Source organism: Alligator mississippiensis, chromosome 1, assembly GCF_030867095.1.
Source record: "Alligator mississippiensis isolate rAllMis1 chromosome 1, rAllMis1, whole genome shotgun sequence".
NCBI lineage: Eukaryota > Metazoa > Chordata > Crocodylia > Alligatoridae > Alligator > Alligator mississippiensis.
This window is the reverse complement of record NC_081824.1, coordinates 407763378-407778532: the sequence shown is the minus strand read 5'-3', so window position 1 is coordinate 407778532 and position 15155 is coordinate 407763378. Positions and strand designations below refer to the sequence as shown.

The following is a 15155-nucleotide window of genomic DNA, read 5'->3' as shown; positions in this document are numbered from 1 at the left end:
TGTTTATGGCATTCTTACCAACACTGGACTTTGTAGCAAAAAGTTTATTTATTCTAGTAACCAGCCAAAGCCAACATTCGAAGAATAAGTACCTTTTAAAAAGCCAAATGCAGAAATTTTAATTGGTTTAACATAGCCATAGTCTAGGAAGCAGCTAATTTAAATAATTTAAAAAATGTATCATGGAGGCTTTTACATTCTAGCTCACCAAAAAAAAAAAATCCTTATTTGATAAAATGTTCTTCTGAATTTGTACTTCTAGTGATGCTCATACTATTTTCATAGTCCTCATCTAAAAACAAGCGGTAATAGACTATTAAACAGATGCCAGTTGGACCATTACTACGTTAGAAGACACCAGGACCTGATTGTGCCAATGTTGTGATAATATAATAGGGGAAACTGAGGTTTGCAGAGGTTTCTAGTAACATGAGGCTGCATAGTCAGGGAAAGTTGGTATGGTAGTATATTATGTGTATGAATTCTGAAGCATGCTATTATCTCAGTACTTTAAGATATCTGTCACATGCTGTAAATCCAGCAATACTGGAAAGTGTGCAGATAATTAGCACTGTCAAGATGCCCAGGGTGTGTATAAAGTTAGAGCATCATTATTGCTTGTAATAGAAAAAGTGTGCATATATAAAGAGCGAAACACTACTGGCTGAGACAGTAACTCAGTCAGTGCCATTCCACTCAGCACATAGTCCACAGATTCACTGCGATGCTGCACCAACACAGTGTTGGTGGAGCCACTGTCATAGTCTAATATACGTTTTACTGCATTTTAGTAAAATGTTAACTGAAGGTTTCATGAAGCATGCAATGCATAGATTTTTATTTTTGCAATACGCAAGCATCTCTAGTTAATTTATGAGCAAGAAAAAAGATAAAACTGGATTGAATTCTGGAAGTAATGTACCAAGGTATTGGTTAGCTTGTTTCCTCTGTGTTGTTTTGAAGACGGCATAGGATCTATATACAGAACTGAACTTTTTAGTATAATGTTAAACAAATTTGGTATTTATTTATGAATAAGAGGGGTAAATAATACCAGAGCCATATACGATTTAAGCTTCTCTATTTTTAAGCTGTGATTATGATGACTTTTTTTCTGCCCAGGTCACCCCAGGCTTTACTTATGGTCTTGTCTTACCACAGAGTTGCACCAGACATGAACAATAGTAGTAAAATTAGTGCACTTTGTACATGGTCAGTTGTAGGTCTTTTTAACCGTATATAAAGTCTCACCACACAGGGGTCTGTATCAGTTGAGCCAAATTCATTTTTAACCAGTTTCAGTTCAGCCAGTGCATGTTCTGTTTTTAGACAAGACTGAAAATGGAAAGGAGAAATAGTCTCATAGATCTCGTGTACACACACAAGCTGTACTAGTTCAGTTAAAGGTCTGATGCATGGGTTTCAACCTGGCCAGAAGTTGTTTATAAGTAAGAATGGCCAGATACAAATTTACTCCAGTTATTTAAACTTACACTTTTAGCTAAACTGGATGTATGCATGTATTATAACCAGATTCTAGATGAATTTTCTAGTGTCTAAGTTTCACTACAGTGGTGCTGAGGCCCCAGGAACGAGAACATAGGACTGGTAGTAAGATGCACATTGTTAAAGATTATTAAGTTGTCCCAGTGGAAGGGGACAAGGTACCTTGTGACAAGTTTACATGTGTTATCCTTAATGAACAGCATCTCCTTTCCCCTCATTGCACATAGATTTCACTTTGAGAAAGCTTGTGCCCAGAAATGACCGTAGCATTCATACCATTATTTTGTACAAGAGAAAGAAGCATTATCTACAGTATTTACAATGTTTGCTCTGCCCAAAATTATTTGATTATCTTGATTATAAAAAACTTGGGAAGGATAGCATGGGGAGTTTGGGGGAAGGGAGGGGGAATATGTACAAAAAGGAACAAATTGTCTGCTTTATTTTTTCCTTCTTTGGGGAAGGAAGGCAAAGGAAACATAGGGACAAGAAGTAGGTTGCTCTTACTTTTAAAAGAATGTTAGCTTTTCCTGCAGTAAAAGCATTCTAGTTGTAGCCTGTCTGCAAAGGCAGGATATTTAAATGAGCTGATGACCTTTGCACTGAATCTGAAGCGACACAAGAATCAGGCAGACCTTATGGGAGCTTAAGCCTCTTTAAAACTTATTTTAGCTGAAGAGAAAGGTAAGATAAACCTGGAACTCTAAAGAATGCTTCCTTAGTAGTAGTACTAAAAATGTAAGAGCTAAAAATAAATTAAAAAGTTGATTATCGTTGACTGCCCGTCCAACTGCTGTGATAAAATATTAACTCGTTGCACTAGGTACTGCCTTTTTAGTGCAAACAGAATAGTCGGTTATTGTGTTTTGCTTGCTAAGTCAACATTGTAAAAAATTCCTTGGTTATCTGGAAACTGTCCTATTCAGGATATTTGTTAAAGTGATGCTGTTTGGGTTAAAAATCATATTCCTCACCTGGTTCAAACTAATCAAACAAAAATCCATGAATGCTGTTTATATCTTGCCCTATATATCAAGTTGGCTTAATGGACATAGGCTAGGTCAGTTTTGCTTTTGCTTTTGGACTCTCACTGTGAATATTGTGCATTAGCCCAACGTTTGCTGGTTAAGCTTTAAGGTGATTTCCATGCCTCTCCCCCCGCCCCCCCCCCAAACAAAAAACCAAAAAACCACTGCTGAAAACACAGATAGGTTGGGAGGTTTGGATGTACAAAATAAAGTATCTCAAAGATTGTTCGGTGAAAAAAAGCTGCCATGTGGAAACCACACAATCCTGTTAGCTGTAATGAGGCCAGCTGAGTACTGCAAACCGGCAGTTCAAAATATGGTAGTGTTTTGCCATTGTGTTACAGTAACCAGTCCTAGGGATAAATCTTCAGTTGTCAAAGAATTTAAAGAACTTTAAATGTCTTTACAAATATCACTGAAAGTGTGAATAATCATGATATTACTTTTATAATATTTTTTAAAAATCAGCTTTAGGAACATGCCACCTTTTCGATGCATCAGAAAATCTCATTTACTACCAGGTTCCCTTTCTCACGAGGTCAAAAAGTTAACTTCTTGTTCTAGGCGTCCTTATTATTGGCTAATTTTGTAGTATATAAGTATGTTAATATACTAGAGGCTATTATGCTTATAAGCATTCCTTTTTGCCTAATGTTGCAGGAAGTTAAATTTAGTTAGACATCACAAAAGTATCTCTTTGTTATGATCTGTGAGTTTTTTGCTTTAATAAAACTTCTATTTTGTACATAAAACACAGATGAATATTCAGGGTTAAAAAGAATATTCAAGTTCTATGTAAACTAGTTTTGGCTCAGTGTCAACAGCTCTGCCACCCCAGTTTTCTTAGGAAAACATAAAATCCTGCCAATGTATGTTGCAAGATATGACTGATGTGACTTACAAAGAAGCAGCAACTTTATAAAATGTTGGCTGCATAATATTGTTGGAATCTGAAATGGAAAAGACTTTTTAAGTCATATTGTAGGTCTCTCCGCCAGTACTGCAAAACTTAGTAAGCTGCAGATCTTCCTGCAACCATTCACACAGGGTTTTGAATAAACATAACTTTGTATTTTTTTTCCTTTGTTTGGATGTTTTGGATTAGCGGAGTGTTTGTCAAGGGTGGTGCCCTGAATCATGTTTCTCTGGTACCATGTGGTGCCAAGCTGTTTCTGTCAAATATATTTAAGACAGGGTTAGGCAAAATATGGCCCGCGAGCTGGATATGGCCTGCGGCTGCCCCCACAGCACTCTGCTTGGGCCAAGCCCTCCTACTCCCACTCGAGGTAGCCCACACTGCCCCAGCCCCGGCTAGCGTGCATAGCTTCCTAGCAGGACTGCTCTCAGTATGGCTGCAGCTGCCTAGGTGCTGCTTGGCTCCCCCTGCCTCCAGCAGAGCTGGGGTCCCGCACATTGGGGCAGGACTCTCCAGGCCTCCCCACCCCACACGCACACCTGGATCAGTGCAGCAGACGCAGGAGGACGAGCTGCTGGAGCTGGGGAGAACTGAACAGCACCCAGATGGCTGCAGCCACACTGGGAAGTTTATGCACTGGCCAGGGTGAGGCCGGGTGCAGGCAAGAGTGCGATGTGGGCTGCCCCGGATAGGAGCGGGCAGGGCTGAGCCCCATTAGAAGTGCTGTGGGGGCAGCTGCATATTGTACCTGCACTGCCCTGGCAAGTGCACGCACCCCCTACCCCTCTACCTTTCCTCTTCCCACTCCTAGCTGGCTCCCAGGACCTAGTGTGCAGGCAGCCCCCCCCACATGCACCCCCCCCATCCCAACACACACCCCACATCCACACCTCCCACATGCATACAACCACACACCTAGACACCCTCCTCCCTGCCTCCCAATATATAAGAGTAAGACTTAATTTTGAGCTATTATGGAATTGCCCCTATATACATTACTCAAAAAAACATAAATCAGGACAAAAATGATTTTTTGAAAGAAAATTAAAATATGTTACAATAGATGCTTAATTTTAGTGTGTGATTTGTTTTTATCTATAACTTGTTAAAATGGTGGCTTCTGAAAGATGTTGTTCATGCAGCCCTTGACAGTTCACTAAAGCTTTTTAAGTGGCCTGCCAGCTGAAATAATTGTTCACCCCTGAATCAGCCACTGGCTTCCAGTTAACTTCTGATGTCAGTTTAAGATTTTGATCCGAATTATCAGAGTAATAAATGGATCAAGCTACAGCTATACCAAAGACCTAAGTTTGATCTGTTAACCACTGGGATGGACAATGCAGTTCTCAGACATGGAGGTCCTATGACTACTGGGATAAAGAACCTTCTGTCAAAGGAATCCAGAGAAGATCAGATGAATCCAGAGCCTTGACCATCTTTACGAAACATTGCTAAGCTGCTTTCTTAAGAAACTTTTTCCACCATAAAGGGTGCTCATAATTCAAACTGCTCTTTTATTCATATATTTCTCCCAGTGCACTTATATCTGTGGCAGAGTTCTGACCCTAGGAAGAGAGAAGGGCCAGGGACCCCATGAAGCTCAAAACAGGTTTTCCTTTTCCTGTTGGTTTTATATAGAAGGTGCTCAGCTACTACACTCTTGGATGGCATTATTACATTCTAAGAAAATAGATTATACTGTTTATTTTCAGTGGTTTTGTTCTGTTGACAGTTAAACTAGTGAACACGCGGCTTAAATTTGGTTTTGCTCAGTTTTATACCATTACACCAAAGCATTTGCCCGCTGAAAGTGGAGAAGATTGTCACAAGTCATGCTTACACCTAGATGCACTCTCTGAGACCACCTTAAACAATTTCTCTCCTCCCCTCTTATGTCCTTAAACATAGATGGTCAACTTTATGGCCAGTTACTTTAAGGAAATGAAACTTTCTCATACCATCAAGTGTTGGGGGTTGTTCTGAAACCAAGCAGAGGAATTAACCTTGTGGGGACTTTTTAGGAGGGGTGTATGTGTGTGGAGGAGGATGTAGGGTGGGAATTAAAATATATAGTCCATATACTCATTACAGGACCAAGGAGTTTGGTTACAGCTACTCCAAATTTTGCTTTGTCTGGTGTCTGATTCTTTGCTTGCCAACGCCATGTTAGTTCTTACTATCGGTTTTATTTCAGCCACCACATACTTCGCCATTTTTTTTTTCTATTTCATCACAGAATTACAGATATTAGATTGAAAAATCCTGTTACCCCATTTAATCTGTTCTCTTGCACGGCTTACAATATTTTCATTTGATGTTTTTGGTATATTTCAAGTTCCGTGTGGATGAGTTCTCAAAGGGAAGTTCTAAGCAGCATGGTTTCTACCACAAACTATATTGTATACTGACAGCGAATCTTTTTCTTTGTTATGCCTGGTATCAGATATCAAGTACTTTTAACTGTTCAGATGCTCTGCTGTCTAATAGCTGATTTGCAGAAGGCCACACACTAAAATCACTGGGATCGTAACATGTTAGCCTGGGCCATATTAGAAAAGAACATGTGATCATGGTTTGATATCGTGTCTTGTGTGCCTCATGAAGCTGTGCTTCAGTAAGCTCGGGTAAGTCTCCCCTAATCAAACTGACTGTTTTTTTGTGTGGCAATAACTTTTTTCCTCACCTTTTCTGAAAAAAGAAAAGTTGTAAGTTCCTGTGTATGCTGCTACTTATATCTGTGTCTGGCAGACTAAAAGGACAAATGGATTATTTTATAATAAGAAAGAAAAAAAAAAGAGCAGTAAAGGCAGGAAACACTTGTCATTTAGACTCTGTATCTTCTTTTCTGCTTCCTGTCAGTTAAACCACTAGCAGAGGAACAGATGAACTAAGAGATGACTCTAGTTTGTAGCATGGACAGCTGTTGTGTAACAAAGCTGTCTTTTGAAGAAATTTGAATTAAATCTATTTACTTCTCATATTTTACCATTCTCTTATTTATCGGAGATTGAGTAATGTACCATAATTGTCAAATGGTAGCTAGAGGAGTTGTTAGTAGAGCAGTAACTATCTGAATTCCAAATTTTTTTCATCAGTGTTAATACAGGAATTATTTTGAGTTTGAAAAACTGCTAATGAGGTACAAGTAAGAGGTTACTAGGCCAGTAGTAAGATGCATTGGGGTGGCTTCAAATCAGGTAATAGGGTCAATGTCTGTTTTAAAGAACTGCAATATTGCCAAGTCTTGTGATTCTCCACACCCCCACTCCCCTGAGATCCTGCAGTATTCAGAGTGTTTCCCCTGCCCTTAAAGCAACAACTTTCATATTAAAAAAAAAAAAAGCTTCATGCTAACGGAGAACGTATGTGCACTCTGAAGGGTCAACATTCAGAAAATGTAGAAAGCTCACATTCTGCATTTTTTAAAACTCTCATGATTTTAAAGGAAATCTCATGCTAACTTACACATCACTGCTGCATAGTTAATTTATTAAGCTTGCAGTTTGGACATTGAGTAGGATGCACAAATGTTTTGTATTAGCAAATTCATATATTTTAATTAGAATTTAATTATAATCTCCCCTTAGGTAAATATACTATGGAGTTATTTTTGTGGTAGGTTTTTATGGGCGCTAACTGCAATCTTTGTGTTGACCAAAGTTCATTTGGGGGCATCTTTGCTGGAGACTCTTTTAGTTTCATGTTCTCTGGGCAAATTAATTGGGACTTGGGTGTGGTAAAATGGTCTGAAACATCTTGAAGGCCATGTCTGGTGCTCTAGAAAACATAATAATTTATAAGTTTAAATTGCAGGGAATTGGGCACATCTTAAAATCTGGATAATTATTTGAAGGTATTGGGATTAATTTCTGCCTTTGCTTTTCTTTCTTTTTTTTATGCATGTGGTATGAATCCCCTAACAACCTTTTAAGTTCAAAAATGGGTAATCAGCAGTTTTAGATTAGTGATATTCCTTTACTTGAAAGATAAAGTAGTTATCTGTATTCTTTAAAGCTTAATCTCTTCTTTCAAAAGGCAGAGGACATGGTATTGTTTCTCCCTCCATGCCCCCACTTAATACAATCCTGAAATTAATTTAATTTCCTTATGTTTATTGGAGGTTTTGAGCTTATAGATCACAGGTTGTCAACCGGGGGTACACATACCCCTACTAGTACTTAGGAAGGCCCCAGGGGGTATGCGGCAGTGGCGTGGAGAAACGAGGGTACTTGGGATGCGCATTGCTGTGTGGTATCAAGTGACAGTTGGAGGTGGTGGCACACTTCCCAAGTACCCCTGCTTCTCCTGCCACCACTGTGTTGCCACTTGCTGCCATGGTTGCTTTCCGCCACTGAAGTACCCCCCCCCCCCCCAGCTCATCAACCAGCTGCTGGGGATTCCCCCCCCCCCACACCTGTCAACTGGCTGTGGGGGTGGGGGGGACCCCCCCTCCCACTCCTTTAGGGGGTAGAGTCCGGGAGGGGTACGCACTAGAAGGGGTAAACTCCTTAAAAAAGGTTGGAAACTCTTGTTATAGATCAAGTCTTAAGTACCAAAATAAAAACAGAATTGGGAACAATGTAGTTTATATTTAAAACAAATCCTCCTTACATTTTACAACAGACAGTGTGAAAGTTGTTAAGGTTGCAGTTCACTTTCTGTTTTAATCACTGTTTTCCCTCATTCCCCTTCTGTTTGGGTATGAGGTAAATCCCTGTGATAAGACTGATGTGATGGGAGTGTTAATGAGAGCCAGTGCTCATTTAATCTCCACGCTCTAGTAGTTTTACATCTCACCCAACTTGGAGGAGATAGACTAACAAGTACCATCTGGTGTTCCTGTAGATTTTTCCTCCATTTTTTCAATGGCTGTGATATTTTTGAGGGAAGTTCAGATGTTTGTTTCCAGTGTTTGCCTCCCTTCCCTGCCCTCTTCCAACAAGCATATTTTTATTTTTTTCATTACAGTACTTTCTGGGCCCCAGGTTAGGTAACTGTTCTTTAAGCACATAACCCAAAGCCTAGAAGAAAAATGTCTACCTAATCTTTAAAAGGTAGGTAGAACCATTCTCAAGTGTTCCTGATTCATCCCTCACAGGTCCCATTCCTGAATTTGTCAGCACAGCAGCTTTTCTATTTGAAGGTGTAAGTGAATTTGTGAATGAGGGCTTCACTGCAAGGGGCCAAATCTTGACCCATGGTTGTACGTGGAGAAAATGGTGCCTTTGCCCCTGCAGCATGTCCACTTTCTAGTGGACTCACTGATTTTAATACAGAATGACCAAACAGATTCAGTAGTGAAAACCCATGTCTTCTATGAGTATATGTGTAAAGGAATTGTTTGGGCTTTGGTCCAGACATTTCCCAAGATAATACAAAATGAGATGTGCAGATTTTTGCAGACACCTTTTTACTGCTTGTCCCCTTATTCACTTAAGTCCTGAATCTAAATGTGCTTCTTATTCATATTAATTTTTTGGATCTCTGACTTGTGTTTCATGGTTATAAAATGCTACTGTGGGTTTTTAAACCTGCCTGCAAGCGTGGAGATAATTTAACTTCATTTCTGTGAATAACCAGGTTCAGTAGACCTGCTGATCCCTATAGCTAGGTACAGACAGTCAAAAAAGCCCAAGGTTGAATTGATTCAGTCTTTTCAGGTTAGTCCAAGCTGCACAGATTAAATTCAAACAGAAGTGAACAGACATTTACCTTTGATTCAGGAAATGTAGTCACATGCCTGCAGTGGCTTAGGCTAGAAGCCGTGGGGCACTAGAGCACAGCTCTCAGGCTGTGTGTTCACTTCCTCTTCTGGGATTTGCAGGTTCCCCCCTGAGGTCTCTGGGATTTGCAGTCCAGAATTAAAGCAGCAGGGCTCTGCAGGGTTGCTCATCATTTCTTCCTGCTTCCAGGTGCCTCTGGGATTTGTAGTCAACAGTTGCAGCCAGCAGTAGGTTTGAGTAGGGGAAGGGGTGTTTAACTCCCTCCCTGGCCCCAGCCTGCAGCCAGGGTTTGCCAGGGGATGGGGACAGCGTGTGTGCTTCTCGCCCCATCTCCCCCACATAGACTGGGCTGCTTTCCCAGCCTGGCTTGCTCCTTGTCCCCTTGGGAGTAGAGGGGCGGGGCCAGCCCTGCTCTCTGGAGCAGACAGCAAAGCCCAGCCCAGGGTTGGAAAGTATGCTGGGATACTGAGGGCTGTGATTTAACTTGAACCAGGAAGGGGGCTGGGATAGAGGTTTTATAAACTGGTTTGACTCAAATTAGTTAAGTCTGATACTATATTCAGCCAGGTTTATCTTAAACCAGTTTCTGCTATTTTGAAACTGGTTTATGTGCACTGAACTTCTGTTCTGTTACAGGTTTAAACCAGTTTCTGATCACTTAAACCAGTTTGTGTGCAACTTCTGTCCCTAGTCTAGACGGCTAGCTCTTCCCATCCCTACACTTCAGACCATGCTGGATCCTAATGCTTTGTAACTGGGGGGTGGAATCCACAAATTAGATTGTTTGTCTCTACTTGCAAGTTTGTTTATTAGCGTAACCCTGAATCTCAGAGAGGCACACCTGAGACAAGCTGAGTGGGTACAGCAGCAAGGCAGTATTTCACTGTGGGTCCAGAGGTATGAGTTCAAGCACCGCTACGAAGTCATACCAAAGACTGTCTCCAGTGACCCTAACTGAGTGGGTATCTTGTCATTTGGGCTGGGAAGTCTAATATAGCCAGATCCAATGCTAGTCATATTCTTTTATGTGTTGTGGCTGCAAAAGCTGCCTGATGGGCCACATAGGATTAGGCAGACCTTTGTTCTTGAGTCTGGACCCTAGTGAGGCACATACATTTTCAATAAATCTGAATGCACATGTGGATTTTTAGAGCACTGAGAAAATCAGTTGTATAAACAGCAAATACATCTTCACCTTAATTATGGGGTTGAGGCTCATCATGTCATACCTCTGAAAATATTCTCAGACCTTATCTAGATGGCTTTAAAGGTATGAAGTGAGATGGAGTTATTTAGGTTGATATGAATTACACTTTATAACTTTATAGTTAAAACTTTCTAAACTGGATGGATTGAACTAGGTAACTCAATTGAACATCGTACCAACCCTTTAAAATCCTAAATTAGAGACCGGTAAAATTTAAAAAAGCACCTAAACTGCCATTTTCCAAAAGTGATGCAAGTGCTGATCCACATAGGGTTAGACACCTAACTCCTGTTTTAGAATTCAGCGCCTAAATATTTTTGTGGATCAGGGTCTTAGGCACTTAAGAGTTTTTCACATTTCAGAGAGACTTAGGCCTGGGCTACACTTAAAATGTTTTACCAGTATAACTGTTTTGTTTTTAACCAGCATAACTAGGCTGGTCTATTTAAACTAGTACAAGACATTTCACACTGTGATAGGTTATTTCACCTCCCCAAACTGGAATAGGTTATCCCAGTATAACTTCATGTACAACAGGGGAGGTTTTGCTGTCTCAGTTATTCCACATATATATAAATCAACAAAACTTACAGAAGTAGACACCTTTACTGTTAAAGTATTTTTTTGAAAATGGGACCTACATACTTTTGAAAATGTACTCAAGGCCAAAAGATGTGTGATGGAAGGAAAACCTACACTGGAATACTAACTCACAGTCAAAGAAGAGACACTTGGTCTTCACCTCTGTTTTCTTGTGCAGGGACTGGGACTCCCCCACAGTGTTTCAAGACGGACTCGAGGGGAACGCCTCAAGACCTAAGGTTGAGGAGGACCGGGTTAGAGTGCTTCTGGAGGGGCTGGATGTGTTCAAGTCAGCAGGTCCAGATGCTCTCCACCCCAGGGTGTTGAGGGAGCTAGCAGGGGTTATTGCTGGGCCCTTGGCACGACTTTACGAGCTCTCGTGGTGCTTGGGCCAGGTGCCAGATGATTAGAAGATAGCCAATGTGGTCCCCATCTTTAAGAAAGGGAGGAGGGAGGACCTGGGCAACTATAGGCCCGTCAGTCTTACCTCAATCCTGGGGAAACTCTTTGAGAAGTTCATCAAGGATCACATCTGTGATGGGCCGGCATTGGGGATGATGCTCAGGGGCAACCAGCATGGTTTCATTAGGGGCAGGTCATGTCAGACCAACCTGAATGCCTTTTACGATAAGGTCACAAAAGCATTGGATGCAGGTGTTGCCGTGGATGTAGTCTTTCTGGACTTCAGCAAGGCCTTTGACACGGTCTCCCACCCCATCCTCATTAAAAAACTAGGTGACTGCGGCATCGATGCCTACACGATCAGATGGATTGCTAATTGGCTGAAGGGTCGTACTCAGAGGGTGGTGGTGGACGGGTCATATTCGACCTGGGGGGAAGTGGGCAGCGGAGTCCCCCAAGGGCTCGGTCCTTAGGCCCGCACTGTTCAATTTCTTTATCAGCGATTTGGACGACGGGGTGAAAAGCAACCTGTTCAAATTTGCTGATGATACCAAAATTTGGGGTGAGGTGGGCATGCTAGTAGGGAGGGAAAGACTGCAGAAAGACCTGGATAGGTTGCAAGGGTGTGCTAACAAAAACAGGATGCGTTTCAATATGGATAAGTGCAGGGTGCTGCACTTGGGCAGTAGTAACCGGCAGCACACTTATAAGATGGGTAACTCCCTTCTTGAGAGCACGGAGGCAGAAAGGGATCTTGGAGTCATCATTGGAGTCATGTTCATCTTGGAGTGACTCCAAGATGAACATGGGCCGACAATGCGAGGTCATGGTTGGCAGGGCTAACCGGACCCTATCATGCATCCACAGGTGCATCTCAAGTAGGGCCAAGGAGGTGATCCTTCCCCTCTATGCGACACTGGTCAGGCCACAGCTGGAGTACTGCATCCAGTTCTGGGCACCCCACTTCAAGAGGGATGTGGACAACATTGAGAGGGTCCAGAGGAGGGCCACCCACATGATCCGGGGACAGCAGGGCAGACCCTACAACGAGAGGCTACGGGACCTGAACCTGTTCAGCCTTCACAAGAGAAGGCTAAGGGGGGACCTTGTGACCATCTATAAACTCACTAGGGGGGACCAGAAGGGTTTGGGAGAGACCTTGTTTCCCTAGCGCCCCCTGGGATAACAAGGAATAACGGCCACAAGTTGTTGGAGAGTAGGTTTAGATTAGACATCCGTAGGAACTACTTCACAGTTAGGGTGGCTAGGATCTGGAACCAACTTCCAAGGGAAGTGGTGCTGGCTTCTACCCTGGGGGTCTTTAAGAAGTGGCTCGATGCCTACCTGGCTGGGGTCACTTGAGCCCAGTTTCCCTCCTGCCCAGGCAGGGGGTTGGACTTGAAGATCTACAAGGTCCCTTCCGACCCTACTTCTATGATTCTATGATTAATAGAAAGAAATTGTCAGGTAAGGATATCCAGGAAAGTTTCTTAAATTCCAGTTCAGTTTTTCTTAATTTAAAAACAGGTTGATTTAAAAGGAAAAAAAAAGGCTATCATAACCTGCCTCAAAATAACACTCTCAATAACATCAGGTGTGTGGGGGAAGAGAGGGAAGGAAGAAAGGAGAGGAGGAAGGAAAAGCTGCCTTTGTGTAGGAGTGAAGTGCTGCACTAATGATTTTAATGGGAGTAGTCTGTCTCTGGGCATGGTGATAAGTGCATTAAAGTTGCTTAAAATAGAGGACTAGCAGAACCTCAGAGTTTTTTGTTGTGTTGCATACCACCCTCCTCCCAGTTAAGTAATTGACTGCCTAAAAGCAGACAGTTATTGGCAACTTGCATCAAAAACTTTATTTTGAAACTCTCTGGCTGTGTGGTGGTTAACCACGGGCACACTTCATCCTCATTTTTAAATTTTTTTTCATTTCATCTTCCAATTTCAAGTTCAGTTTCAGTTAGCATTTGAGAACATTCCCTTAGTTGAGAACAAACCTGTTTGGTAGGTATCTTTTTTCCTCCAACATCTAAGGGGAATTTTTAGCCTCATGTCAGAGGCAAGGGAGAATGTTTAACCTTATCCTTGACTACTTGAGCATGGCCGGGGTATTTTCTAATTTTTTACCTCATCCCATGGTGACAAGGAAAACAAGTGCAAGTCATCCATGCAGGAAGTGAAAAGAAGGTCAAAACAATGGCACAACATTTTAATTTACACTTACAAATAGAATTATCACAAGTGTGTTCTAGCATTTAAAGCAGAGGGTGTCAAACTCATCCAGCCCTGTGGGCCAGATGAGTGGCATGGGGTCAGTCTGCGGGCTGCACCAGGCCCACTGACCAGCCCTGCATTCCAGATCTGGAGCTGCTGCTGCTGCCTGGAGCAGCTGCTGCATACAGCACGGCCCCAGACTGGCACGCAGCACCTCCGAGGCTATGCTGCTTGCAGCAGCCACTCCATGACATGAGCTGGAACAGGTACCCTGTATGGCATGCAGGACCTCCCAGCACAGCCAGTGTGCTGCCTGTTGGTCACTCCAAGACCTACATGCAGCAGTGGGGGCTGATGCCATAGCTTCATGGGCCAGATGTTTAACACCCCTGGTTTAAATGGTAAGGTGAACCCTAAAGTCCAGCCCTCTTACTATATCACTTCAATAAAAAGTAATGATAGTTAAAGTGATCTTAAAAAACAAGGAAAATCACATGGGAAAATAGGTTTAGGAATTCAGGGGTATAGTCTGGCTCACAAAGAAAGTTATGAACTTATGTCAGAGGCAAGCATTTTTGTGGCTAATATCTTTTATTGGACCAACTACATGGTTGGAATAGACTTAGAAAAGCTTTTGAATGCACAGCATTCCAGGACTACTATAAATTTATCTCCTAGTTTAAGAAAGCATCCCAAAGCAGGGAAGAACTTTTAATGCACTTCAGTGTCCCTCCCATATGGTTCAATACTTTTCGTGACGGCAGAGAATAGGATTATGCCAAGGGAGGGCAGAGGATAGAATACAAATACCACACAGCCGTCACAGAATTCTTTGTATTGAAAAAGGCAAGAAAAACCCAGCAGTGGACATAACCTTGGTGAAAAAAAGATTACAGATACTGTGTTCAGTATGTTATCTGCGGTCTTATTTTTATTTTTTTACCCCTTTCTTCAGACATGTAGTTGCTCTGCAATTACAGCAGTTCCCTTTAGGTAATAAAAGAAGGAATGTATTGTGTTTTTGTTTAAAATGCTCATCACTAAAAATCTTCATCAAACACTAAATTGAAATATGTCTTCTTCTGAGGCGGGGTCACTGCAAAGCAGAATCTCAAAAGGAGGGTATTTATGAAATCTGACTTTTGTCACATCCCACTTCCTTGTGTGCCAGTGTTTCACATCAACCAATATGGCTGCTGATACAGGTTAGTATGTTGTGCCTGTCTCCCCCCATACTACCTTTAATTCTTGCTCCTACAGGCTTTTCTAGTCCAAGCATTTCTACCTATAGGAGGTAATGAGCTCTTTAGGTCATTTTGAAACAGTACCGTATGTTGAACCCTGGTGATTTTCACATGATATATTGTATGACTACTTTGAGAGATTGTTGACTGAGATTTTAATCTCTCTTTGCTTGCCCAGCCTCAATACTTACTCTTGCAGGAGTTGATAGTGATGCTGGATCCTCCAAACCCTAAAAAAGGTTGGATTCCATATTATTATTTGTCACTGTCCACTCATCACATTAGGTCACCTAGTGAAGCCTTTCTGAAGAATCTGAAACTGAAAACTGAGTTGCAG

The 15155-nt window shown here is 41.9% G+C and overlaps 1 protein-coding gene across 5 annotated transcripts in view; it reads left to right on the top strand.

Moving 5' to 3' along the window:
• ELF1 (E74 like ETS transcription factor 1) overlaps positions 1-15155 on the top strand; it is a 118600-nt gene that overhangs the window by 37232 nt on the left and 66213 nt on the right. Inside the window, exon 1 of one of the 5 annotated variants that reach the window (XM_014608346.3) lies at positions 2103-2190. The exons of the other annotated variants lie outside the window; for them this stretch is intronic. The gene's annotated coding sequence lies outside the window, so the exon portion shown is untranslated. Of the gene's footprint in view, positions 1-2102; positions 2191-15155 lie in introns of those variants that run through there. 5 annotated transcript variants of the gene reach the window in all.